Source organism: Periplaneta americana, chromosome 2 (assembly GCF_040183065.1).
Source record: "Periplaneta americana isolate PAMFEO1 chromosome 2, P.americana_PAMFEO1_priV1, whole genome shotgun sequence".
NCBI classification, from domain to species: Eukaryota; Metazoa; Arthropoda; class Insecta; order Blattodea; family Blattidae; genus Periplaneta; species Periplaneta americana.
The window spans coordinates 96788530-96814946 of NC_091118.1; the positions used below are offsets into that span (position 1 = coordinate 96788530).

General features: G+C 40.6%; 1 protein-coding gene and 1 pseudogene across 2 annotated transcripts in view; both read right to left on the bottom strand.

Moving 5' to 3' along the window:
• sfl (N-deacetylase and N-sulfotransferase sfl) overlaps window positions 1-26417 on the bottom strand; it is a 953010-nt gene that overhangs the window by 546254 nt on the left and 380339 nt on the right. The window contains exon 1 of one of the 2 annotated variants that reach the window (XM_069818161.1): window positions 15389-15430. The exons of the other annotated variant lie outside the window; for it this stretch is intronic. The gene's annotated coding sequence lies outside the window, so the exon portion shown is untranslated. Of the gene's footprint in view, window positions 1-15388; window positions 15431-26417 lie in introns of those variants that run through there. 2 annotated transcript variants of the gene reach the window in all.
• The window catches only part of LOC138695178 (endoplasmic reticulum chaperone BiP-like), a 47094-nt pseudogene continuing 42760 nt past the window's right edge, over window positions 22084-26417 (bottom strand).

The window sequence follows — 26417 nt, forward strand, 5'->3', positions numbered from 1 at the left end:
AATTTCCAAACTAAAACGACATTATTTCAAGAAGTTTTCAGTTGTAATATTCAAAGTTACTCATATTTAATACGTCATGTATAAATGTACGTTCCACACAGCTACAAAAAGATTATATGACATAATTTATAAAACATATGATTTAAAATCAATGGGGAGAAGAATTAAGTACGAATATAAGATATAGATAAACAACTCGAATTAGAAGATAGGAAAATTAAATCAGTGGAATAATTTAAGTCTTTGGTATGAATAGAATATACAACTGACACATCAGGTTTAGAAATATAGAAAAGGATTGTACGAGTAAAAACATATGTAAAAAAATGTCACGAAGATGACGTATACGTTTTCAGCGTTACACAATAATTAAATTCCTTTATAATGATGGGAATTGTCATACTGTTTAATAGCTTGTCTTGAACTATCGTTTAAAAGATGCATGTAATATAACTCACTTAATAGGCACTCATACGAGAAGATACTTTTATTTCTGGATTGCAAGCTAGAAACATTCTTTATAACCTTAAAACTAAGCTATTTAATTCCGAATCAAATTGTACTATTTAAGTACCGTCGATAAACATAATTTTGCACAAGTTCACAAAAATCGACTAAACCATTTCTAAAATTATTTACTGTATATACTCATATATTTAAAAGTCGACATGTGAAAGTGATATAAACATTCAAGTAGACTACATTACACCTTGTTTCAATGATTCAATGATGCGTAATAAACGAGTTTACAATTGGGAATACATAATCCTTTAACGATGAAGCGCTTCCCATTGACTGATTAGGATCGAAGTAAGACTAAATTCTTCATGTAATAACTGATTTTTCTTAGGAAAACGTTCTTTTCTTGTTACGAAAGTCACCATTTCATAAGACAGTTTATTCTGTGCACGATACCCCGTGTTCAATTTTGAATGGAATCCTCTGTTTCTTATCTTTATGTCACAGGTTTGTTTCTCGAGCCAGAATCCAACGAACCTTTAATGTCAATTATTTGGAAAGTACTATTCATAATGAGTTAATACTCTAATTCCAAAATAACTGTACTTTTAAAAAAATTCCATTAATCTCCACCAAACCTTCCGGGGTCAGTTTACGGCACTTCGAACCCACGAATTTCGGATGCGTTGCTTCCGCCTGGACGCTGCCACAGTTACTCAAGTTCTCTGCGCGTCGAACCCAAGGGTCCCAGACGCGTTATTTCCGCCTGGACGCTGCCACAGTCACTCAAGTTCACGGCACGTCGATCCCAAGATTTCCGGACGCATTGCTTTCGCTTGGATGCTGCCACAGTTACTCAAGTTCAGGGCACGTCGAACCCAAGACATCGGGACGCGATGCTTCCGCCTGGACGCTACTGATTCACAAACTGAACTGGTTCTCTCTGCGGCTCGCTTGCCCATTTTTATTACCAAATCACACTTCATTGAATGTCCTGCATCGAGTAGCTTCCACAACAATTGGCTCGTGTCTCTTTGCGGAGCTTCCAGAACAACCTTTTCTCGCTGCTTCTGCCCCACGTCAGGCCGTACTTTCCCCCCCCCCTCATCTCGAACAGCCCATCTCCCGCCGAGGTCCGCGTCTCCACTCCCCGCGCTGGAGTGCGCCTTCCGTCTGCCGGACGTGCGCGAAACTCCCCGACGCGACCAGGTCTTCCAACATGACGCCACATTGCTCCCTCCTTAGGGCTGTACGTCCCGGACAGTCCCTTTGGCAAGCCGCTAGTCCCTTCAGATGCACCACTATCATCTTCCCTCGGGGTTGTCGCTGGATGCGGTACACCACGTCGTTGATCCGGATTACCACACGGTAGGGTCCATCCCAAGCACGCTGCAGCTCAGGTGATTTTCCTGTGGTCCTGGTAGGTCGATACACCCACACCAGGTCGCCCTCCTGGAATCCTGCAGAGTTGGCTAATATGTCGCAACGCACTTTCATCCTGTCGTTGGCCATCTTTAGGTGCTCTCTTGCCAGTTGATGGACTCCATTCAACATCTCAGTCAGTTCTGAAACGTAGTCAGTCGCTGGCTGGTCGGCGCTGGGTGGTGTACCGAACAGCAGATCACAGGGCAGCCGCAGCTCTCTCCCGAAGACCATGTTTGCCGGTGCCATCCCTGTTGTATCGTGGACCGAAGCACTGTAGGCCAAGAGGAACAGTGGGACTCTGGCATCCCAGTCTCGCTGATGGTTGGACAATACCTTCCGTAGGTGTTCTATGGTTTTGATGTAGCGTTCCACCATGCCATCGGACTCTGGGTGGAAAGGAGTGGTCCTGGTTTTAGGCACCCCCAGACGCTAGAACAATTCCCCTATCAGGTTGGATTCGAAGTTGCGCCCCTGATCACTATGCAATTCTCGGGGCGCCCTGAGTCGGCACATGAAGTTCTCAAGTAGTGCGTCTGCCACCGTCGAAGCCACTTGGTTGGGAATCGCGTACACATCTGGCTATTTTATGAAGTAATCCATAGCTACTAGCAGGTAGCGCTACCCCCCATCCATGGCCGGGAAAGGTCCAGCAATGTCGATGGCGATTCTCTCAAAAGCAGCTTCCACGTTGTAGTTCTGCATGGCTCTCCTGCTGCGTGTCCTTAGTCCGCGATTGGCTCTACATGTATCGCACCTTCGGCACACTTGTTCCGTGTCGGTTCTCTGATGCAGCCAGTAGAGTAGATTCGCTTAATTTGTCCAGCGTCTTGTTGGCTCCCAGGTGGTCTCCAGTCACGCCAGCATGAGTCTCCTCCAGCATTTCCTTCACCTTGCTCCTGGGCAAGACAAGTTGTTCTATCCGGGTCCTACCATCGGCCGATTCCCAAATTCTCTTCATGATACCGTCCTTGACAGTGAAGGATTCCCACTGTGCCGAGTAGCTCTTGTAAGTGGTGCTACGGTAAGCGATGTCGGCCCACACTGGTCTCTGGCCGGACTCCACATCACGCAGTAACTGTCCAATGTTTGGGTCCTCCAGCTGCTCCCTCCTTATGGCGGCGTTATCCCATCCTGGACTCGGCTGGGCGGCGATTGCTCGGACTGCGTGGGCGCCATCTTGCTCTTCTACTTTCAGGCAGTGTTTGCAGCCATCCGGGCACGGGCGTCGTGATAAGGCATCAGCGTTGGAATGTTTCTTCCCTTGGCGGTGTTCGGAGGTGAAGTTGTACTCCTGCAGTCGTTGAACCCAACGGGCGGTCTGCCCCTCCAGATTCTTGAAGCCCAATAGCCAGGTGAGTGCAGAATACTCTGTCCTCAGATGGAATTCCTGGCCATACAAATATTTGTGGAAATGCTTCAGGGCTTCCACAATGGCAAGAAGTTCTCTACGGGTGACGCAGTAGTTTCTTTCAGTTTGGAGAGTGTTCGGCTGAAGTAGGCAATCACCCTTTCTTGCCCGTGCTGTTCATGAAAGAGTACTCCGCCGATACCTACGTTGCTAGCATCTGTGTCGAGAGTGAAACTTCTTCCAGAGATGGGGTATCCGAGTACTGGAGCAGTTCAGAGCGCCTCTTTCAGCGATTGGAAGGATCACTCCGGCTCGTCCGTCCATTGGAATTGTCGTTTCTCCTCGGTCAGCTGGGTTAGAGGCTTAGCGATGTTGGCGTACCCAGCTACGAACTTTCTGTAATAAAGGAAGAGGCCTAGAAAGCAGCGCAACTCCTGCTTGTCCCTCGATCTCGGCCATCCTGTGACGGCTTCCAGTTTCTCTGGGTCTGTCGACACTTCGTTGGTCCCTACTACGTGTCGTAGGTAGCTGACCTTCTTCTGGAATAGATGACATTTCTTTAGGTTCAACTTTAGTCTGGCTTGTCGCAGTCTCTCGAACACTTTCCTCGGGTTCGACAGTTGTTCGCCGAAAGTCTTGCCGATCACGATGACGTCATCAAGGTACAGGAAATAGGTGTCATATGTCAGGGCTCTCATTACGGACTCCATTAGTCCCAGGAATGTAGCCGGGGCGTTGCAGAGGCCGAACGGCATAACGGTCCCTTGCCTGTAGAGATTGCCGTTTTCTCCTTGTCCTCAGGATGTAGTGCCACTTGCCAATAACCGGACTTGAGATCTAACGTTGAGAACTAACTCTGCTCCTGCCAGGGTGTCCAAGGTATCATCAATTCGTGGAAGGGGAAAGCAGTCCTTGGTGACGTCATTCAGTCTTCTGTAGTCCAAGCAGAAACGCAAGCCCCCATTCTTCTTCACCGCACCATAGGTGATGAACAAGTCCTGTGGGATTCCTCGATGAGCTCCCTTGCTTTCATGCCCTCCAGCTGATTGTCAATCTCCCCCTGTTTAGCTAGAGGGACACGTCGAGGAGGTTGTCTGATTGGGCGACCATTTCCGGTGTCGATGCGGTGCTGAACTTTCTCCGTTCTCCCGTAGTCATTTTCAGACAGACTGAACACGTCCTGAAACGTTGTCAATAGATCGTGGACTTGTCTTCATTCTCCTTTGCTTAAATTCTTGACCAATTCTCGAGCCAGCTCTTTCAGGGACGGGTCTACATCTGGACGTGGTCGGTGATACTCCACCTTATCTCCCAGAAACGTCACAGACACTACCGACCCGACGCTACCTAGTACAGTTCCACTAAGTACCGCCTTGTCCTGATTGGTGACATTCAGGACCCTCACCGGTACCACCTTCTGGTATGGGAGTGGAGATCTGGCCACATAAGCCCAATCTATTAGAGTTATTTGCGACTCGAGGAGTAGGTTTCTCGTAGGCAGTCCATCCAGTCGTGCCGTCACCACCATCCCGCAGCCTGCTGGGATTATCACTTGATTCAAGGTAGGTCTGCTGGCCATGGGTTGGTCTTCGACGTCCATCGGGAACACTTCATCCTGACCAAAACGAAGGACGTCCATCGTCGCATCGAAGATCCGCATTGCGTCGAGTCCCAGGATGACGTCTTCAGTGATGTTGGCGACGAACACCCACATCTCCAGTCTCCTCTTTCCCAAGGTCAGATCCAGGAAAACTACTTTTTTGAATGGGCAGGCTCTCGCCTGAAGCAGTACGTAGCTCGTAATGGCGCAGCGGAGCTCTCCCAGATAGGCCACGCACTGCTTCTGGCCTGGCGATAGTGAGCGACGCCCAGGTGTCTAACAATACTCTGCATGGACGGCCTCTTATCCATCCGTCAGCAAGCAGCCCATCGTCGCATCTTCTGTTAACAATCTTCATGATCAGCCGAGGGTATAGTGATGATGGCGCCGATGTGCTCCTCCTCGAAACGGCCCCATCTAATTTTTTGTCTGTGACCAGATCTGTCACAGTCCCTCCTTAAGTGTCCAGGTTCGCCGCAGGACTAGCAAGTGGCATTCCTAGTCTCTGTCGCTCCGTTCCTCGACGTCGGGCGCCGCGACGCTCATAATGCGGTGCGATGCCGAGACGTTCGCCGTCAACTTGGCCGCCTCCATCCTGAGAGCCGCTGCCAGAGCTTCATTGATGGTACGATGCTCAGCGAAGAGTAGTTGTTGTATGATCTCGGGGTCTCGAACTCCGCTGCCGAAGGTGTAGGCCGCCTCTCCAGCGACGAAGTTAGGAGGTACGCCCCTGAGGGCCTTATCGCCCAGTTGTTCCACCGCCATCGCAAATTTTTGTAGGGAGTCGCCTGGCTGTTAGACTCTCGTTTTCAGTTGAGTCTTAAATGCTGCCGCAAATTGATGGTCACCATAACGTTCCTTCAAAGCCTCCATTATCTCAGCGGCTGTTCCCTTTTCTGGGACGCTGTGAAGAATCTCCGACGCGGCCAGCAGCTGAGTAGTTTTCTCTGCCGGCTCTTCTATTGACTCCTCTCGACGTCGGCCACAAGCAGGAAAGAGACGTGGCTGACGCCGAGAGGAGCCAACAGAAGTCACCGGAGCGACGGAGAAGAGGAGCGCCAACCTGTTAATCGTGCGGCAGACCGGGACACTTAAGGGGGAAATGCGACCGATATAGCCACAGGCAGGAGAGAGAGGTGGCCAACGTCGAGGGATGCGAACAGAATTCACCGGAGCGACGGAGACGACGGGCGTCCACCTGCTGGTGGGACGTCAACTGAAGCCGCCCGAACCACGAAGACGAGTACCCACCTGCTGGTCCTGCGGCGAACCTGAACACCTAAGGAGGGAGTGCGACCGATCTGGCTCCAGTCAGGAGAGAGGGGGCCAATGCTAGTGGGAGCACGTTGACGCCGACATCACCGTCCCCTCGGGTAATTCTGGATCGAGTCAACAGATGATGCGACGATGGGCTGATTGCTGAAAGACGGATAAAAGGCCGTCCATGCAAAGTACTGGTAGACACCGGGACAATACTCACTATCGCCAGGCCAGAAGTCGTGCGTGGCCTACCTGGGAGGACGCCACTGCGCCGATACGAGCTACGTACTGTTTCAGGTGAGAGCTTGCCGATCCAGAGAGAGGTCTTCCTGTATCTGACCTTGGGGAAGAGGAAACTGGAGATGTGGGTGTTCGTCGCCAACATCACTGAAGACGTCGTCCTGGAACTCGACGCCATGCGGTTACTCGATGCAACGGTGGACGTCCGGCGACGTATACTCCGCCTTGGTCAGGATGAAGTGTTCCTGATGGACGCCGAAGTGCAACCCATGGCCAGCGGGCTCTTCTTGGACGCCAAGTGGAAGAGGAAGATGGCGCCTACGCAGTACGAGTAACCGGCGCCCAGCCAAGCCCAGGATAGGATGATACCACCATAAGGATGGAGCAGCTGGAGGACCCAAACGTTGGACCGTCTAGCGGCCTATCAGGGGACTGTTCGGGACGAACAGACCTAACGAGGGAGCAATGTGACAGCAGGCCGGAGAGTCCGCAAGCGTCTGCGGAGAAGGAGGTGCGCGGAGAGAGGAAGACGAGCGTCGGTGGGCACTGGGGCGCGGCGCTACTAGGAGAGGAGAGATAAAACTATGAGACGCGGACTTCGGCGGGCGCTGGCGTGTGCGTGTGCGTGACTGGGGCAGAAGCAGCGAGAAACAGATAATTCTGGAAGCTCTGCAAAGCGACGCGAGCCGAATGTTGTGGAAGCTACGCGAAGTAGTACATAAGAGAAAGTGCGATTTAGTAATAAAAGGAGCATGCGAGCACCCTTCAGTCAGTTTAATTGAGATCAGTTTGTGAATCAGCAGCGCACAGGCGGAAGCAACGCGTCCGGAAGTCTTGGATTCGACGTGTCGTTAACTTGAGTAACTGTGGCAGCGTCCAGGCGAAGGCAACGCGTCTGGCAGTCTGTGGTTCGACGCGCAGTGAACTTGAGTAATTGTGGCAGCGTCCGGGAGTCTTGGATTCGAAGTGCAGTGTACTGTTATCTGGGAGACTTGGGTTCGACGTACCGTGAACTTGAGTGAGTGAGCTAGAAGAACTAGCCAAGGCGTACGAACTGAGAACTGATAGTTTTGTTGTACATAGTGCTTTGTGAACATTAGTTGAGATTAGGAGTACATTGTTCTCAATAATCCACGTGAATTGTCATTGTCGTCTGTGGAGTGGAATAAGGAATACTGTCTTGCTGTGTGGAGTGGAATACCCATTGTTGACGGGAGTGTTTAAACTCAGAAATAAAAAAGTCATTGTAGTGAATAAAAGTAACATTGTTGTTGAAATATAAAAGTCACAATATCGACTGGACATCGATATGCTGACACCCATAAACATATGGAAAGCCTTCTTGTGAGACGGAATAGGTGAAATAGTCTATCATGATGGCGATGATGATGACGAGATTTTACGTGTTAATTTCTCAGTATGTAATTTCTTGCAGTCTTTAATGAAAAGCTCAGGGAAATTTATTTCAACTTCCTGTAATCTAATTTTTTCAGTCATATTTGCATTTGGCTTTAAGGGGATGGGCTACTGAAAAATGACCGTTTTTGAAGAAATGTCATGTTTTTTTTTATTTTACTCTTCATATCCTAATTCCAATGCTCCATTACCACAACCTGCGTTTCAGCTATAATATGCACTATAAAAAACATAGAAAACTCTTGTTTTAGATTCCAAAAACGGTCTCCAAAATAAACGTGTTATTTTCAAATTTTATTTTTAAAAGAGTTATTTCTTGACTTGGATCATTGAAATTTTCTTGATTAATTCATAATAATGATCATAATATGCTGTTAAAATTTCAATACATTATCTCTTAAAATGTAGAAATTTGAAAATTCAGTAGCGCATCCCCTTAATATAGTGTACAGAATACTGCTTTCACTTTTATGCAGTGTGAAAGTGAAATTATCCTGCAGGTTGAAAGGGACAATAGGGTACACTTAGATAAATAGAAAATATTGGGACGAATTTTAAATGTTATGTTTTATTTAACGACTCTCGCAACTGCAGAGGTTTTATCAGCGTCACCGAATGTGCCGGAATTTTGTCCCGCAGGAGTTCTTTTTCATACCAGTAAATTTACTGGCATGAGCCTGTCGCATTTAAGCACACTTAAATGCCATCGACCTGGCCCCGGATCGAACTCGCAACCTTGGGCATAGATGGCCAGCGCTATACCAACTCGCAAACCAGGTCGACTATTGGGACGATAGCGTACACTTAGATGAATATTAAATATTCACTCAATCACTCATTTATTTATTTATTTATTTATTTATTTATTTGTGTGTCAGTCTATTTATTTATTTACTCTGGTAGAGTTAAGGCCATGAGGCCTTCTCTTCCACACTACCAGAAGTGAAATATACATTGAAACAATAGCAATAAAAACGTAGTGAAATTAATGGTAATACTTAAATATAAAATCGTTATCATACATATTAAGAAGCTTAAATATAAAGAAATATTGACTAAACATGATACATAATTAAGTAATTACAATTTGTTACTTTTGTGATTTAATGCACGGCTAATTAGAAAATTGTGTTGGAAGTTTCAGCAGTCTGGCAACATCGTCTCTAACACATTGCTCTTTCTTCTCGTAATACAGATGTAAGGGGTGAACGAACTCAGGTCTGTCTCCCTTAGTGAATACCTCCTATCTCCCTTTCTGGCTTTTGATAAAACTTCATGTGAAATAGTGTCAAAAGCCTTTCAAGGGCATAAGGTCCCTACACTCACCTGTAGACGGATATACTTTATGCAAGAAAATAGGAAAAATTGCCATGAGCCTATTTGGGGAAACGCTAAAGGTGACTACGGCCAGAAGGTATCCTCAAGGTGGCGTTCTTTCGCTACTGCTTTGGAACCTAGTTGTGGATGCCTTGCTGAGGGAACTCAATAAGGCTGGGTATTTTACTATTGGATTCGCAGATGATATTGCTGTGATTGTTAAAGGGAAATTTCATAATACAATCTTCGAAGTGTTTCAAGTTGCAATGACAAAAATTGAAACCTGGTGCAACAGAAATAGACTTTCTGTTAATCCTAAAAAAGCGGTAGTGGTATACCTTTCACTAGAATGAGGTCTATACGGAACTTGAAGGAATCTACACTTTTTTTTTTTTGTGAGAGGATACCCTACCCTTCACAAGTGAAGTATCTAGGACTCATCCTGGGCAAGAGATTAATTTGAAAAAAGCATCTACACTACTGTATTGGCAAGTCCTACAGGGTTTTCTGGACCTGTAGAAGAATACTTGGTAAGATTTGGGGTCTAAAACCTTGTATTATGTATTGGATATACATCACTATGGAAAGACCTTTTCTCTCTTACGCCGCACTTATGTGGTGACCAAGAGTTAAATTAAGGAATTGCAGGACTGAACTTAAGAAATTGGAAAGGATGTTCTGCATAGCAGTAACGGGAGCATTTAGAATAACTCCCACAGCGGCAGTGGAAATGTTGTTAGGACTCACCCCATTACACATCTGGTTTGAGGCTGAGGCCTTCATGGCATTCCATAGAATCTGCCGTCAGAAAACGGTGGTCAATATTGAACACTTAGATCACCTCAGTCTCCCTTGCGCCAATGATGTTTATCGGATTCTCAATATAAGAAATGACATCTTGGAAGCAAGGGTGTCATTTAATAACAAATTTACTGTCACTTACTCAGAGCGCAGTGAATGGGAAAGTCAGGTTAAGCCTGAGAATAGTAAAGGTCCAGTCTGGTATACTGATGGTTCTAAAACAAAGTCAGGAACTGGTGCTGGATTATTTGGAAATGGCACCAAGCTTTCTTTCATCTTGGGTCAATGTGCCACGGTGTTTCAGGCTGAGATTTTTGCTACCTTAGCCAGTGCCAGGGAAATTATTAGAAAAAGTCTACAATTGTAGACAAATTCTTATACTTTCAGATAGCCAAGCGGCACTTAGGGCACATGAAGTCCCCTTGGTTATATCAAAATTGGTATTGGAGTGCCGCGAGTCCCTCATGTTACTGGCTGAACATAATACCGTCCAACTGAAATGGGTGCCAAGACATGTAGGGATTCACGGTAACGAAAGAGCAGATGAGGCTGCCAGAAAGGGAATCGGGATCCCATTCATAGGACCTGAATCTGTGCTGGGGATATCTCTAAGACCAGTAAAGCAGGTTATCAGGGACTGGGCTCTCAAAATACACCAAAACCACTGGAACTCAAGTTAGGGCTGTAGACATACAAAGGCCCTATAAGAGATTTCAATGATAATAGGTCAAACGACATGTTAAAATTAAGCAAAAAACAGCTCCGCTGGCAGTTTGATTCCTTACAGGATACTGCGCCCTCAAGAAGAACTTGTATAGGAGGGGACATAATATCAACCCAGCCTGTGCTCGTTGTTCACAGGAAGATGAGTCTATAACTCATCTATTGCATTTGCTCATCAAAGAGCTCTCATCTTTGGAAAACATTTTCTGAAGCTTGATGGGCTATCAATTGTCCCAGTCCGTAGTTTGATTCAGTTCATTAAGAGCATCAAACTACTGCACTGATTGGATATTATGACGGGGATGAGCAATAAAGATTTTAGGTCGCAGTGCTAGGGCTGTTAAAGCCCTTCCCCTCTTAAATTGAATTTAATTCAATTCTCTTTCTGGATGCTATATTGCAAGCTGGTCAATCGGTCAGTGGCTTCAAATTAGTGGTTTATGAATTAAATTTACAAGAAAATCGTCCATGCTATTGAAATACGCCAGAGCGATGAATGATTCTTTATTAGATTTTCTATCGATATGAACAAGTCCACACCTGTGGAGTAACGGTCAGCGCGTCTGACCGCGAAACCAGGTGGCCCGGGTTCGAATCCCGGTCGGGGCAAGTTACCTGGTTGAGGTTTTTCCGGGGTTTTCCCTCAACCCAAAAAGAGCAAATGCTGGGTAACTTTCGGTGCTGGACCCCGGACTCATTTCACCGGCATTATCACCTTCATATCATTCAGACGCTAAATAACTAGGTGTTGATACAGCGTCGTAAAATAACCCAATGAAAAAAAAAAGAAAAAAAAATGATATGGACAAAAATCACGATCCTGCTCGTAATAGCTACCGAGTAAGAGGGTGTTAAACATTTGAGAAAAAAACATTTTTTTTCTGAGAACACTATGTTCTTTCCACCAATATGGTATTACACTTCTGTGTTACATACAACATGAGCTATTCGCTCTGAAAATCTGCAGGGTTATTTCACACCTAGCCTGTAAAATTTCAAATGTAAATATACGGTACGTGAGAAAACAGTATAATGTTTGATGATCTCCGTATAAATAGGACTTACGAGAAAATGAAATTGTTTAACATTTTTATGTAATCACAGCACTTTAACCAACCTGACCACTAAATAATTGCTGTATAACATGATCCTTTGTAGATACAGCAACCCTACGTAGCCTATGTACATGGCTACGGTTTTCCTTTCATTTTTCGTTGCAATTCTAGTTAACTTCCTTTCTTCGAAATCACGAATTTTTATACTCGTATAACAACAGATCCAAGAAACAAACATATGCAACATTTCGTAATTTACGACAATGTGAATCTCTTCTAATTGACGTCACTTTGATACGAAACATACTATGAAATGCATGATCCTCTTACTTTGATAAAATAGCTGTTATTCAATAAAACAACAAAACTTTCATGATGGATACATTTTGTCTCATATGAAAACAATGAAATATCAGAAATCCAAAACCAACAATCAGAAGTGATGTTATGTAAATACGGCTAACGTAATGTTGTAACGCGATCGCATCTCAATTGTTATACGAATGTATACAATTCCTAATCTGCTTATGTTACTATCTCCTCTACTGTTAGTTTCTGTAACAATATACACATTTCGTCTAGTTTTCCAATCACGACAGGTGGATTTCAAATACCAACGATGAAAAGAGAACGTTATACGATATAAGCATTGTTATATACGGTTCCCAATGTTTCGCGTCTCCATGTAGCAAAATAATTATATTCATTGCATCAGTTCTCAAAAATTAAATTATTAAAATAACATAATCCTTTAATAATGACTGATTATTAGACATCGGATTATTTGGCACTAAAAATTGCAGTTTTAGGCGCCTAAAATAAGCTCAAAATGTGTAAAATTAGGCTCTATTTTAATGAAAATAGGCATTTTAGGCACATCAAGGTATCATACTTATTTCTTTCACTGAAACTTTTAGTTATACACTAAAATACGCACAAAAAAGTATGTTTAAACATTAAAAAAGAATACTATATTATATTTATAAACAGAGCTGCACAAATTTAATATATTGAAACTAATGAAATAATGATTACTGATATCAAGATTACTCATTTTAAGTTATTGAAATTCCGTTCCATGCTCAGACTTTATTATAATTATCTGCACAGTACACCACCAGAATTTTTTCTAAATTCTCCACAGTTAACCTTTGTCTTTTGTCACTGAGAATCATTTTGAAAGCAGAAAAACTTCTTTCAACCGAAACTGATGTGAGAGGCGCAAATTGTAAATTAGGTACAATAGAAACATCAATACTTACTGGAACATTTACACTTTCCCCCGATATCACTCTTGATACTTTTTCCAACAATGAAAATCCTACATTCTTATTTAATACGTTGTCCCACTTATTTTTAACTTTTTTCCCAGTTTCGCCCAAAGCAGGATGTATGTTCACTTGAGCTTCCTTTACTATTGCTATTTGGCTAGAAAGAGATTGTTTTTCACGTTCTAATTGTTCAATGCTTGCAGGTATGAAAGAAAAGTTTGATGTTATGTAGGCAATATAGTTTTTCACTCGTGAGTCATTCAGACAATCTTTCACTGCTTTCACACACGCTGCACTATCAGTTTCAGGTAATTTATCAATAACTGTGACCACTTCTTCAAAATACTTAGAATAATACACCACTGACTGAATCCAGGTTCCCCATCGTGTAACAACCGGCTGAGGTGAGAGTGGGATATCTGGAAAGTTCTCTCTGAATATTGAAATCCTGGATGGGGCTTTACAAGAACATTTTTTGTGTTAGAAATAAACGAATTGACAAGAGGAAATTCATTCCGGATTGTTTCAGAAACCCTGTGAAGGCCATGTGCTAGACAGGTTACATGCGTGAGGTTAGGATAAAATGTTTTAAGAAGTGGAGCTGCAGCAACCATGTATGAGGCAGCATCAGTACAAAACAACAGAACTTTAGAATCGTCTATATTACCTGAGTATAAAGACTGTAGGCCTTTATTTACAAAATAAGCAATGGCTTGGCTATTCACTTTCGAAAGTTCCTTAACACATACGAGGTGTGGAATCGAAGGTCCATCAGGACTAAGTTTTCCTACTACCATATTTGGTATGTACCTATTCATAGGATCTGAGGTTTCATCCACAGAGACCCATATGTAAGAATCACCTATATCCTCCCGAATGGAAGCTAAAGTTTCATTGTATATTCTGTCTAAGTAATTTTTTCTTAGGGTCGACTCAGATGGGATATTTTGTTTGCAGTATTTTTGTAAAAACTGTCTTAAAACCGGATTTTCAATTGCATTCCAGGGAATGTTAGCAGCAACAAACGCTCTGGTTAAATCGGAGTAGAAATTGCTGCTGAGATTGGATGAAGTAGGCTGTGTTAGTAAAGTTTGTTGCAGTTGATTTTTCTGCTGAGCTTTAGCCTTATGAGCCGCTCCTTGCACATGCTGCTTTAGGTGGCACTTCTTTTCTTGCGAAATCTAATTGTTGTATTGCCGTATTTCTATCACAAAGTTAGTGGGTTCGAACAATCAAAATTTTAATGACCTACAAATACTTTAACTATCGGAATTTAAAAGGTTAAAGTGTAGTGGTCTTAAATAGAATTATACCTCAGGATAGCTCAGTCAATGTATAAATATTATAGGCCTACTCATTAAAATTAATAGAATTTATATATTTCAACTATTGTTACATACCTGTTTGCTACAAATCTTGCAGAATATTATTTTTCCATCATAAGTGAATTCTGAATATTCTGTTAGCCATTGCCGGATCAATGTAGATTTTGCACTTATATTTTTCGGCATTATCGCGTTAAATTTCACAGGAAAACGTCCTACCGCTCAAAACTTCTCAACACAAATAAGGTGAGGGAAAGAGCAACTGTTAACGAGCATTCAAATGAACCATTGTTATTGAGATTCAATTGGACAAAAATACAAAGTTCCACTTACTGTTGCATTTCCTGGCAGTGTTAACACTAGGAGGGCCATTCTTTTAAATATTTTGTAACGGTTTACCCTACTAATTCGCAGTTTTACGACTTTTCATAAATATTTCAAAAACACTCTTTCTCCAAAAATTGTGATTTTATGACACTCTGAAGGGCAGTACAGCTAATCGGTTTCAGACCGAAAACAGTCATTTTTATAGTATAGTATATCTCTGAATCGGTAGCAGCACATGTTGTGATTGTTGCCTGCTTCAAAACTAAGGTTGGTTCTTTGTCGGCATTTATGCCTCCAAACATGTTAAATTCGGTGAAATCTATTGCGAGTGTCGTGAGATTCAAAACATTTTGTTTCCTTTATCAATGGTTTCATGGCCGGTGTGAAGCAAACTTTCCACTTTTTAAATGCCTTAAATTTCGCAGTGAATGCATGTATAAATTATAAAAAGTAAGAGTAAAATGCGAAACTTTACAGTGAGTTAGGCATTTTTAGGCGAATATTAGCAAATTAGGCTCTAATAACCGTTTTAGGGCATTTTAGGGCACTATAAAACTCTTTGAATACCTTTCAATTTCCATGAAACACAAATATTAATAATTATTTTTACTTTTCTCCTAAAGAAACAAAATAGGCATTTGCCCTAGAATCCGATGTCTGCTGATTATATTGTTCTCTGTAAAAATATTGCCTATTTTAACTGTCATTATCATAATCAAATCATCATCATCACTATCACCGTTATCAACATCGTCGTCCTTGTCATTAATTCAAGGACAGAATACTTTTTCCTTTTTAGTCTCAATATAACTCGTACTCACTCATTTGACACTGCCACACCAAAAGTTTTCCATTCTCCTTTCCTGAAACAACATAAGAATATAGCTTAAATTACACTGCAGTGTACATGGACTTACACAAATATTCTTAGAGTGCAAGGGGGAGTTCTCTATTCCGAAGTGCTAGTAATAGGTATTATTGCTAGTAATAGTAGTTGTAATAGTAGTGATACATTTTATTTCACGATACTTTCACCTGGAGAGATTATGCAGCGTCAAATTGGAGAAATGGCCCAACGAATTTTGCCTGGAGCCCTCTATCTCGAATAGGGTTTTTAAGCACCGTAAATCTACAACATGGGTCTCTCGGCTTTACTTCCCTTCCGGAGGAAGGCATGATGGGGATTTTATCGACCACTAAATTCCATCGCCTTTGAGTGGTGTTGAACTTACGAAGCACTGCGACACGGTAACCATAAGACCGAAGGAATAATTAAGGCGTAACTATAGTAGGATTTAGCTAGAAGTGGCAACTGAATGGAGAAGAATAGTTTTTCCCTACGTGTATCCATTCTGTACCCTTTTTGTGACATCAGAAACATTTCCTCCTCGATTGTTTACTTCGTCGCGCTGTTGACATGTCACTTTTTACGTGACTATGACACGAAAAGAAGCATTTACAAACACCTGCTGATGTGGGAACAGACCTAACAGCCTAATCAACAGTTTAACTAAGAGACATATTAAATTTGATCCACAAGGAGAGTAGGTGTGTACAGAAGTGGAGCTGATGCGAAAGGTGGTAAGTGAAGGAAGGTATCTAGCAACTGACAGAAATACATAGAAGATTGAGGACATTACTTCGTAATTGAGTCCGCCGACTTAGCTCTGTGGTAGCGTGTCTGCCTCCAGACTAGCCGGCCCGAGTTCGATTCCCGGCGGGATCAGAAATTTTCATGTAAAATTCTACCTCGGGACTAGGAGACATGGCGGTGCACAACTTCTAATCACTAAATTGTGCATCGATATGCGTGATTAAATTTCAAGTCTCTCTGCAGTGCATATGAAGAGAAGGCATATGTCATTGTTGATAGTCATTCGTCCGTCGGATGGGGATTTTGAGTCTGGCGGTCCCCTTGGTGTTATTCAACAGGAGTAGGCTACGTGCCGGCACCGGGTCTCCCCTTCTCTCTTCCTCTCCTTCATAATCATCCTCACCAATTCCCTACACAACACTTACACATACATTCAGCCTAGCACATGACATAACTCTTCACAGATACACATCATGCATAATGTGGCCCGCCGAAGTGGTGTGCAAATTTAAAACGAGTCACAGATCTGCCATCTGTCCGCAGTATGCGGAATCCGAATCACGCAAGCGAAGTGGGTAGGTATTACACACACACACACACACACACACACACACACACACACACTTTGTAATTGTGCATAAAATGCCATAACTATGTCAGTGGTATTCACAGGAGTTGAAATTTTTACTTGTTCACATGTTAAGTACTTTCTTTTCTCAAACTGTGCACCACAAATCACAATATTGCGACATAACGAGAAATTATCCCATTAAATAAAACTGTAAGGCCATGAATTAATTTACTATAGCTTGCAGAATTTATATTGACACAAAAATATTTTTCCGGTGCCATAAAAAGTTGATAATTTTAGCTTTATAAGTCGCTTTAAGTTTTGCCGTTGACCATGCAGCATGTCCAGTTCTCTACCAACGGTAGATATTCACAATAATTAGAGCGACTCGTTCTCTTCTCTTCGTCCTCCTCGGTAAGGACGTAGACATCTACTAAAGTACTCAGGCAAGAATGGCCCATTATGCGCCCATAAACTGAACATCACCCAGAAGACGGCAGTGGGTAACCAGCTTCACGATGAAGTGAAGCTGGGTTTCATTTCTTGCATTTCCTCGGAAGACACCATGTGTTTCGAGACTTCGTGATAATAGCTCAACAATTCAAGTACAAGTTGAACCCCCTATGAGGCCCAAGGCAATGTCCGATCAGAAGTCCGGTTGACCATATTAAGTTCCAGAGCTGGAAACTGATTAAGTTGGATCTTGGTTATCCAATAAGGAGTTTGGCCCGTCTCATGGCTAATGTAGCCTATATTCCCAGGCTCTCAATAAACCCTTCATCAGGTTAGATTGTCCTTTTTAGAGCCCCTTTACTTAGATATACCGACATAAGGTTCCGGGCAGCATTGGATAGTAGTTTTATGATTAGCCAGTAAATCGGTTTGTTCATTACTAGAGACCGGATTTTAAAGCGAAAATGTTTCATAAAAAAAAAGGGGGGGGGAAGTTATAGCAAAAAAAAAAAAAGGACTTGGAAAAGGACTATATTACTCCCCAAAACACACTTCAGCACATTCATGGATATACATGGCACACACAATCTTACATTTACTTCTTCACAAAATAAGGAAAGTGTTGTATTTGATATAGTCAAAAAAGGACTTCAAAATGACTATATTACTCACTCAAAAAGGTGCTATTTTAATTGAAAATACACTTCAGCACATTCATGGATACACATAGCACACACAAGCTTATATTTATCGCTTCACAACATAAAGAAAGTGTTGCATTTGATCACATTCAACATTTCAATATGTTTCAATATGATTCTGCCTCTTTGAATGCAGAATGTCTTTATAAACAGTAAATGACCGCTCAACATCAACTGAAACCAGAGGTGAAAATTTTCTTTTTATCCTGAACTCTAAATCAGCACACTTTATTAGTTTTTCAATGTCTGGAATCATAAGAAGAACGATATTTATTTTCGCTTGCTCAGGAAGTTACAGGCCCAACGGAAAAAAATAAAGAACAATTATCTAAATGTTTGCGATATTGTGTCAAAAAAGGACTAAAATAAGAGATGTTTTTAAAAAGGGGAAAAAAGGGGATGTGGATTAAAAAGGAAAAAAAGGGAAGTCAAAACTACATAATTTGGTCGGTGGAAGATAGTTTTTAACATCGTAATTATTTATTTCATGTTTCGTGTTGAAATAAAAAAGGAATACCCTTTAAAATACGGTCTCTATTCATTACCGTACATCTGACTCCGTCCTGGGACCCAGATGAGTTGTACTTTATTTCATCTGGATAAGGTTTCCAGAGTAGTCCTACATTATTCGACCAATCTGGAATCTATTCTGTGAGCACTTAGCCCACTGAACGCTCCTTACTATCAAAGCAAAACCTTTGCATGATCTATTTAGGTTTTCTTTAGCGCAAGTTAATTTAACAAAGACGAGGTTGGAAAACTGTAGTACTGTATACTCACTAGAGGAACAGAACTTCTAATCCTTGCAAATGCCTTTGTATGATCTATTTATGCTTTCTTGAGAGCAAGCTAATTAACAAACACGAGTTTGGAAAACCGTAGTGCTATGTAATGACTGAGAGAAACAGAACTTCTAACCCTTGGTCTTACACTACAGAACCTTACTCCAGAGTATTGTTAGTTCTCTAGAGATCTGTGAACCATTCCAGATTACATTCTTTCCTATCAGAAATGATACAAACGAAAGGATTAACTTATTGAGTAGGAATCATACTGTCGATCTCACATCAACAGTAGGATTGATATCTGATGCCATTTTCCAAATATCTGTATCGCTAAGTGTTCCCTTCCTTCTTATCTATTCGTCTAGGCCAGACCTCGGAGTCCAGAGGCAGCTAACGTGGCTGCGTTTTGGATTTTCAGATCCAGAGGAGGCAAACACAGCAAGATCTCGGAGAACCCTGGTCGGTGAAGTCCTCGACATGCAAGCCGTTGTAGCCTACTCGATCCAACTAGGTCCTTGTTTGAGAAATGAAGGTCCGACAACATTATACAACTCTGACGCTTAGATATATGGCGCGTAAGGTAGAACAGTGTATCCAATGAAGAGAGGGACTCGTTAGGCAAGGAAATAGGGAACGGCAATGCTGTGGTGATGCCTATAGGAGGGGAGACTAGCAGAATAAAAAATACTGTAGTACGTCAATTCAAAATAAAACTACTGACCGAGTAAATACTTCTTGGATACAATACGACGAGTGAACAATTTAACTCCTGATCAGAAAACGACAATTTTGGCTATCGGCGAGCGGGCTCACACATGCTGGTTAAGGAGACAGTGTTATATAAGACATTATTAAATAAGTAATTAAAACGTTATTTACTTACTCAAATTAAGAAATCAGATTCTAAATATGTTTGCAGATGATCTTATAATGAGGCAGAGATTTTATTGTTGGATTTTAGAGTGTATGACGCAACGGGCGAAGAATACAATGCTTAAAGAACAGGATTCGGAAGGAAAAGGCAAACGCTTAGAACAGAACTGGATGAATACAAAACAAGGCCAACACACAAGGCCGGAAATGGAATCCTAGGTCTGATGTATTTGTAGCCGAAATACTGTAATTCTTGCCACAATGGAGAACTGCAGCAGGTTTGGAAAGAAATATAGTGAGGGTCACGTAAGTTCAGTTCCTAAACAGGAAATATTGCCGTCTTGTCAGTGTTGCCAACTGTTACCAGATATCACCATATGAAGTAGAATCATGATCCTACATAGGCCTACTGAATAACTTATTTACTTATCGTACTTTACCTTTATGTTGGAAGGATATTCTAAATAGTTCAATTATTTGTAACATATTTTCGTAGGCAAATTATACAAGAAAGGGATCAACATATTAGGTATTTTGTCTGGCAATATGAAATTCATTGGATTAAACATTTGATTCACGAGACCTAACCAAAAAATGCATTTTGTTTCACCACATGAAATTATTAGTACTAACTCCGAAAACCGAATACCACTATGAAATGTATGCATAAGAATACTTACTCCTAATAATTTTGCTATTCTAGTTATAATTGCTGCCTCCGTGAGCATAATTTCTTCTTCATTATCTTCTTTCGGTTAAATCTGAAAGAACAGAATCTCAGTAGGGGAAGTTATCCCCACTCTTGCAGCACGCTTTACGCTTTCTTGGTGGAGTCGCTGCCATGCTTTTTCTTCTGTTTGATATTATTGTAATAAAAATCTAAACAAGAAAGAAATTCATTGAAATGTGAAATGGCATTTCCATCGATTACCCTATCGATTATTTACACTTACCTGACTATAGTCTTGAATTGCAACCACAACGCAACACATAAAATAACTATTATGTATTAATGTTAATACTGATATTAATTAATTATTAGTATGTTCAAATTTTACTAGCTTCCAGTAACCGGCTAAGAAATCTAGTACAATTTTAATTTCAAGGCACTCCACGTTTGTCTCAGCTGCCAACATAACAGTTACAAAATCACTACCATTTGTAGTATTTGTCAGTATCGAAATTCAAAACGAAGTTGGCAAAAGAAAATTCAACCTGCAAACTATTAAAACCACCACAATCCACTAGCATATGTAGTAATAGGGGGGGGGGGAATGGTTACGTTTCACCCTTAGGGTATGATGTAAGCTGACCCGGACTATACATAAGTACAGTGGTCTCTCCTAAGTTCGACAGAACAGAATTGAAAGTTCTGTCCAATAAGGGTAGTGGGTGTGGCAGGTGATGAATACAAATTCTTATTGGTTATCCATCAACGAAACAGTACTGTACTTGCATTTCCTGCCCGCCCCGAGACTTGTGTATGCGCTTCTAGTACCACAGTGGGTTTCGACAGTTCCGTCTCACAAACGGTACAATTATGAAATAGAAAAAGAAGAGTTCTTTAGTTTAAAATCAGTGATCAATATGGATGTCCTAATCAATAAAATATTATTTTTTCTTTAACAAAAGTATCACTACAAGACATAGAACCAATTCCCATTCAAATGGCAAACACATTTCTTAGTGCCCGTATAGGGACGTGTCTAATTCTCCTACGTAAGCAATCGATCTATAGGATGTCGAACTTGATTTCTGTCGAAATTAAGAGCTTAAGGATTATATTAAGAAAATTAAGACAAGAAATAACAGTGCATAAAGACTGAGCGATAGGATTATATAGCAAGGGGGCGTAGTTTGTTGGGTCAGGTCGGGGTCGAACGTGGCCACGCGGAATCAAGAAGCGATCAGGTCAGGGCTGATGAATCCAGGTCAAGCAGACAGAGGTCACGAGGGGCCAGACAGAGACTGCATGGGACGAGGTGGGTCAATAGGGACTGCCTTGTGGAGGATGTCCTCTGTTACAGGAAATGCGACACCGAACCCGTGTCAATGTCGGTGGCGAGCAATTAGTTCTCAAATACGAATTATTTCGAGTGATGAAAAGTCTTGAGAGTTAAAAGTAGATTTATAATAAAATTCATACAGAAATAAAATTCCATAATGTCATTTCATAATAATATGAATTTTCCTAGTTTTAAGAGACTTTCATGTATATTAATCTTTCAGTACGACGCGATCTATAAATCAAATTTCATTCATTTTGACTATTCATATGCGCTCTCTCGTTAAAAATCAGGATTTACTACCGATTGTGAAGTACGGCGTTGTTATCACGTCAATATACATATGAGGAGCTTGGTGTCAAAGTTGGACAACTCCACTTTTGCTTTTTTTACAGGAGAGGCGAAAAACTAGATCCTTCGGAACCAATGTCACCGTTATACGTATATTTCTCTTAAACATTCTCATGGGTCATAGAAATATTTTTTCAGTCTGAAAATATCATTAAAATTAATATTCAGGTCGAAATTTAAGTTTAAAAATTGCAGTTGTCCATCTCTGAAACTAAGTCATGTAGCTTTTTTTTATTATCATCAAAATCTGTATCTTGCTCTCCTGACAGGACACCAGCTTGCACAGCTGCTCCATATGCTACAGCTTCATCAGGGTTGATACCCCGAGATGGTTCCTTTACACCAAAGAATTCTTTCACAAGCTGTTGCACTTTAGGAATACGAGTGCTACCACCAACAAGCACTATTTCATCGACATCCTTCTTATTCATATCAGCATCATCTTCTGGACTGGTTTCATTGTTGAACGGAACAAGTCCATGTTTAATTCTTCGAATTTAGCCCTGGTAAGAGTTTCTGAAGAAGCTTTCAATTTCAATCCTTACTTGATGGCTAGCAGAAAGTGCTCTCTTTGCCTTCTCAACTTCACGGTGTAGCTTCTGAACTGCACGATTATCTTTACGAATATCCTTACCCTTCTTCTTCTGGTATAATTTAATAAAATGATCCATTACACGCTGATCGAAATCTTCACCACCCAAGTGGGTATCACCATTAGTGGACACCACCTCAAAGACACCATTATCAATGGTGAGAAGAGACACATCAAATGTGCCACCACCCAGATCAAATAATGTAGTTGCCTGCTTTTAAAACCTAATGAAGCCGTATTTAAAGTGGAGTTGACTGTTTTTTAAACCAAAAGTAGCCATATTTAAAGTGAAATTGTCTACTTTTGAATCTAAGTCTCTACTAACTCAGTTTGAAAGCAAATTTACGTAAAACAGTATTTATTCATCCACAAACCGATTATATAAACAATCAGCCATGTTATATTCGCGATGCGTCATGGGATAAGGTTGTACGAATGTGGGCTTCTCATTGGCTACTGAAGGAATTGTCCTAATTTGAAACCATTTAGAGTTGTCTACATTTCGATTCTAAAGCGCACAATTAAGTGCTATTTTCGCTTGTTCTGTCTGTTTTTGAACCTAAATCGCATTCAGCACACAAAATTCTATGAGAAACAATCAATATCTCGAAATCGCAAAAAATGGAGTTGTCTGACTTTGATACTATGCTCCTCATATAGCCTAAGTGAATACCTAGTTTCATTAACTAAATGAATTCATTGATAAGACAAATAATTAATGACAACGCATGACTAAAAGATGCAGAGGAATAAAAATACACTGGCCTAAATGAACAATGAATGAATGAAGAGACGGAGTAATGAATAAAAAAGAGAAATGTAAAATGAATTAAAGAAAGGACGAACTAAATACAGAAGGAATAAAAGTAAGGCACAAATAAACAAAGAATTAGTGAAAAACGTAGAATGAATAAATTAATAATAAACAAAGTAAAAGAATAGAATAATTAACGAGCTAATGTGAACGACAAAAGTAAAAAATAAAAGGTTCGCACAATTCTTCCACTGCCGAGAGTTACGAAGCCAAGAAACTTGAATGTGAGAGTTTCAAGACTGACTCGTTTCGGAGTTCACAGTCACTGAAAATAACAGAAACATGATCATGAAGTGTTGAACTGCAAAGGAAACTAGATGGCTTAAACGGCATAATGGCATCGGGAAGAATTTCATTGAAAGAATTACTTGTAAATCGAGAGGAAAAAGTCCCGATAGAACCTGCAAGAGACGACTGGAGTAATTAAGGATGGAAAAGGTTACTACTTATCTAGTCGGTCTCTAAGTCCTTTTCTTCGCTAAAAGCAGATGACTACGGCAGGAATTATTATCCAAATAATAATTACATCCATGCACAAACGTTCTTGAAGAAGATATATTGTTATGCAATTTCTACTATCACTTTATCTTATGTCACAAAAATAATATAAAAGAAAAAATGGTTAGATCTAAGTTAGAGTAAATTGACATCAAGTATTATTTTTTCGAAGAAAGTACCATTAATTGTGAAGTAACAATTATTATACTTCATGTCTATCATTTCCAGTTGCATTTACTTGTAGACGATGAATCCAAAATCTATAAACTAATTTATCAGTATACAGTCATTTTTTTTACGAAAAAGGAGACATTTACAAGAGGTTTCAGAAAAAAAACTTCGGCGAATTTCTAAAAATAAAAAAGGAGACTGATTAACATAATCCAAAAATTGACAAGAATTTTTAAAAAATTACTAAAAACTTAACTTTGTATTGCGTATTGAAATGACTATTTTGTCCACTTATTCTGCAGAAGTAGGTGCTTCTTTGTTGCCGTATTTTTCTGATTTATGTATTTTATCAAGAAGATTAATTTCTTTCAACATTTTGTCATAAAATAAAATTAACTAGGCTACATGATACCTCATTAAAGTATGTTTTGACAATGAGCAAGGGCTTCAGACCTTCAACTTTCATTTTATTTTTTTTTTGCCATAAAGAGAGTATTCGTACAATGTGGCCTCCGCAATCTCCAGATTTCAATCCGGCCGACTTTTGGTTGTGGAGTTATCTTAAAGAACGAGTTTTCCTGACACATCTAACAACCTTACTGCAACTGAAAGATGTCATCTCTCAAGAAAATGCCAATATTCCAAGACATTATCTGCAAAATGCTGTGCATGGTGTCGCAGACAATGCTGTACGTTAAACAAGAGAACGGCGCACATCTTCCCAATGTTTTGTAAACCCCGTTGTTTGCCCAACACTGTGATGTTTTTGTTTTTTCCCTATCTCAAATATTATAATATTTATAGCGGTTTAATATTTGAACTGACTTTTGAAATAGGTACCCTATATATGCAGAAACGCATATTTTAATGCCTTCATGGCCATTTCAGAGAATTGTTTCATATCATATACACACATTTGTTTATTTGGTGACATACAAAACACACGATCTATAAACTCCAAAATAAGACATTGGTTTCATTAATGAATTTCTTGGTTTAATTTTTATTTTATTTTAGTAGCTTATTTTACGACGCTTTATCAACGTCTTAGGTTATTTAGCGTCTGAATCGGATGAAGGTGATAATGCCTGTGAAATGAGTGCGGGGTCCAGCAGCGATAGTTACCCAGCATTTGCTCATATTAGGTTGAGGGAAAACCCCGGAAAAACCTCAACCAGGTAACTTGCCCCGAGCGAGAATCGAACCCGGGCCACCTGGTTTCGCGACCAGACGCGCTAACCGTTACTCCACAGGTGTGGACTTCTTGGTTTAAATAATTACATATATGTAACTATTTTTTTTTTAGAAATTCACATAAAATACATGTATATTATAACAATTTGAAATATTATTTTTCCATTTACGAAAATATGTGTTTAAAACTGATATGGACATTAAAATATTTTAGTAGTATATATTTAAACTCCCATTGGGAGAATTTGTAACCCCTATCAGACGTGTCCCTTAGGTGTCGGATTAGTGATCCCACGAGATATACTGTGATGGTCCAAATAGCTACGATAATAAGGACCCGTGGGACTAACAAGGAGCCCAGTTCCTGGGGTCGTAAAAATACTTGAACACCCTCTCTTCAGGAAGTATAAATATGGAGGCCCCATATCAAGGGTAACAAGTGCGAAGACTACAAGAGTCAAAATTGAGCGAAAGTATTAGCCTTCATATAAGACGATAACACACATGATGGCTGAATGGATTAAGCCATAAGACAGCACTTCAATGACCATTAACTCTGCAAGAGAGCGTAATCTTTCAGGAGTAACTTCTTATTCAAAATGTTTATAGCAAAACCGAATGGATCTAATGGACGACTAAAGCGCGAAAAGGATGAAGGATTATGGACTATTGGTAAATTAAATGTCACAACTTGGAAGTTACGAGAACTTGGGATGAAAAAATAAAATTAAATAGAATATGTAAAGAGAAAAATGTAGGTGCTGCCATTATTTCTGACTTTTAAATGGAACTGAAAGATACGTGTACATAGAAGATGGACAGTTTATAACGATCTAAAGTGGTGTAGCAAAAACTGTAAAAGTGGATTATAATTTTAATAAGCAACAAGCGGAAATAAAAAATTTAATTTTAATATTAAGTGAAATTTAAATGTATAGATGTAGAACATAAGGAAGATAGAACGCTTACCGAAAAATGAAACAAATGAATAAAAAATTGCTCTCATTTAGATAAATACACAACAGATAATAATTTATTATGCACAAATACAGTATGGTCCAGAATACGGTATACCGAACAAGACATTTAATTGAGGAACATACATTATCAACCAGTAATGAATACATGTTGTCCTTTTTAAACATAATTATGTCCTTGGCAGTAACTTCGAAAAGCAAACAGAAAGTCCTTCTTCGGCCAACAAAAGGCTATATTTCGTTGTTTGGTTTTGATGTTCATCAAACTTT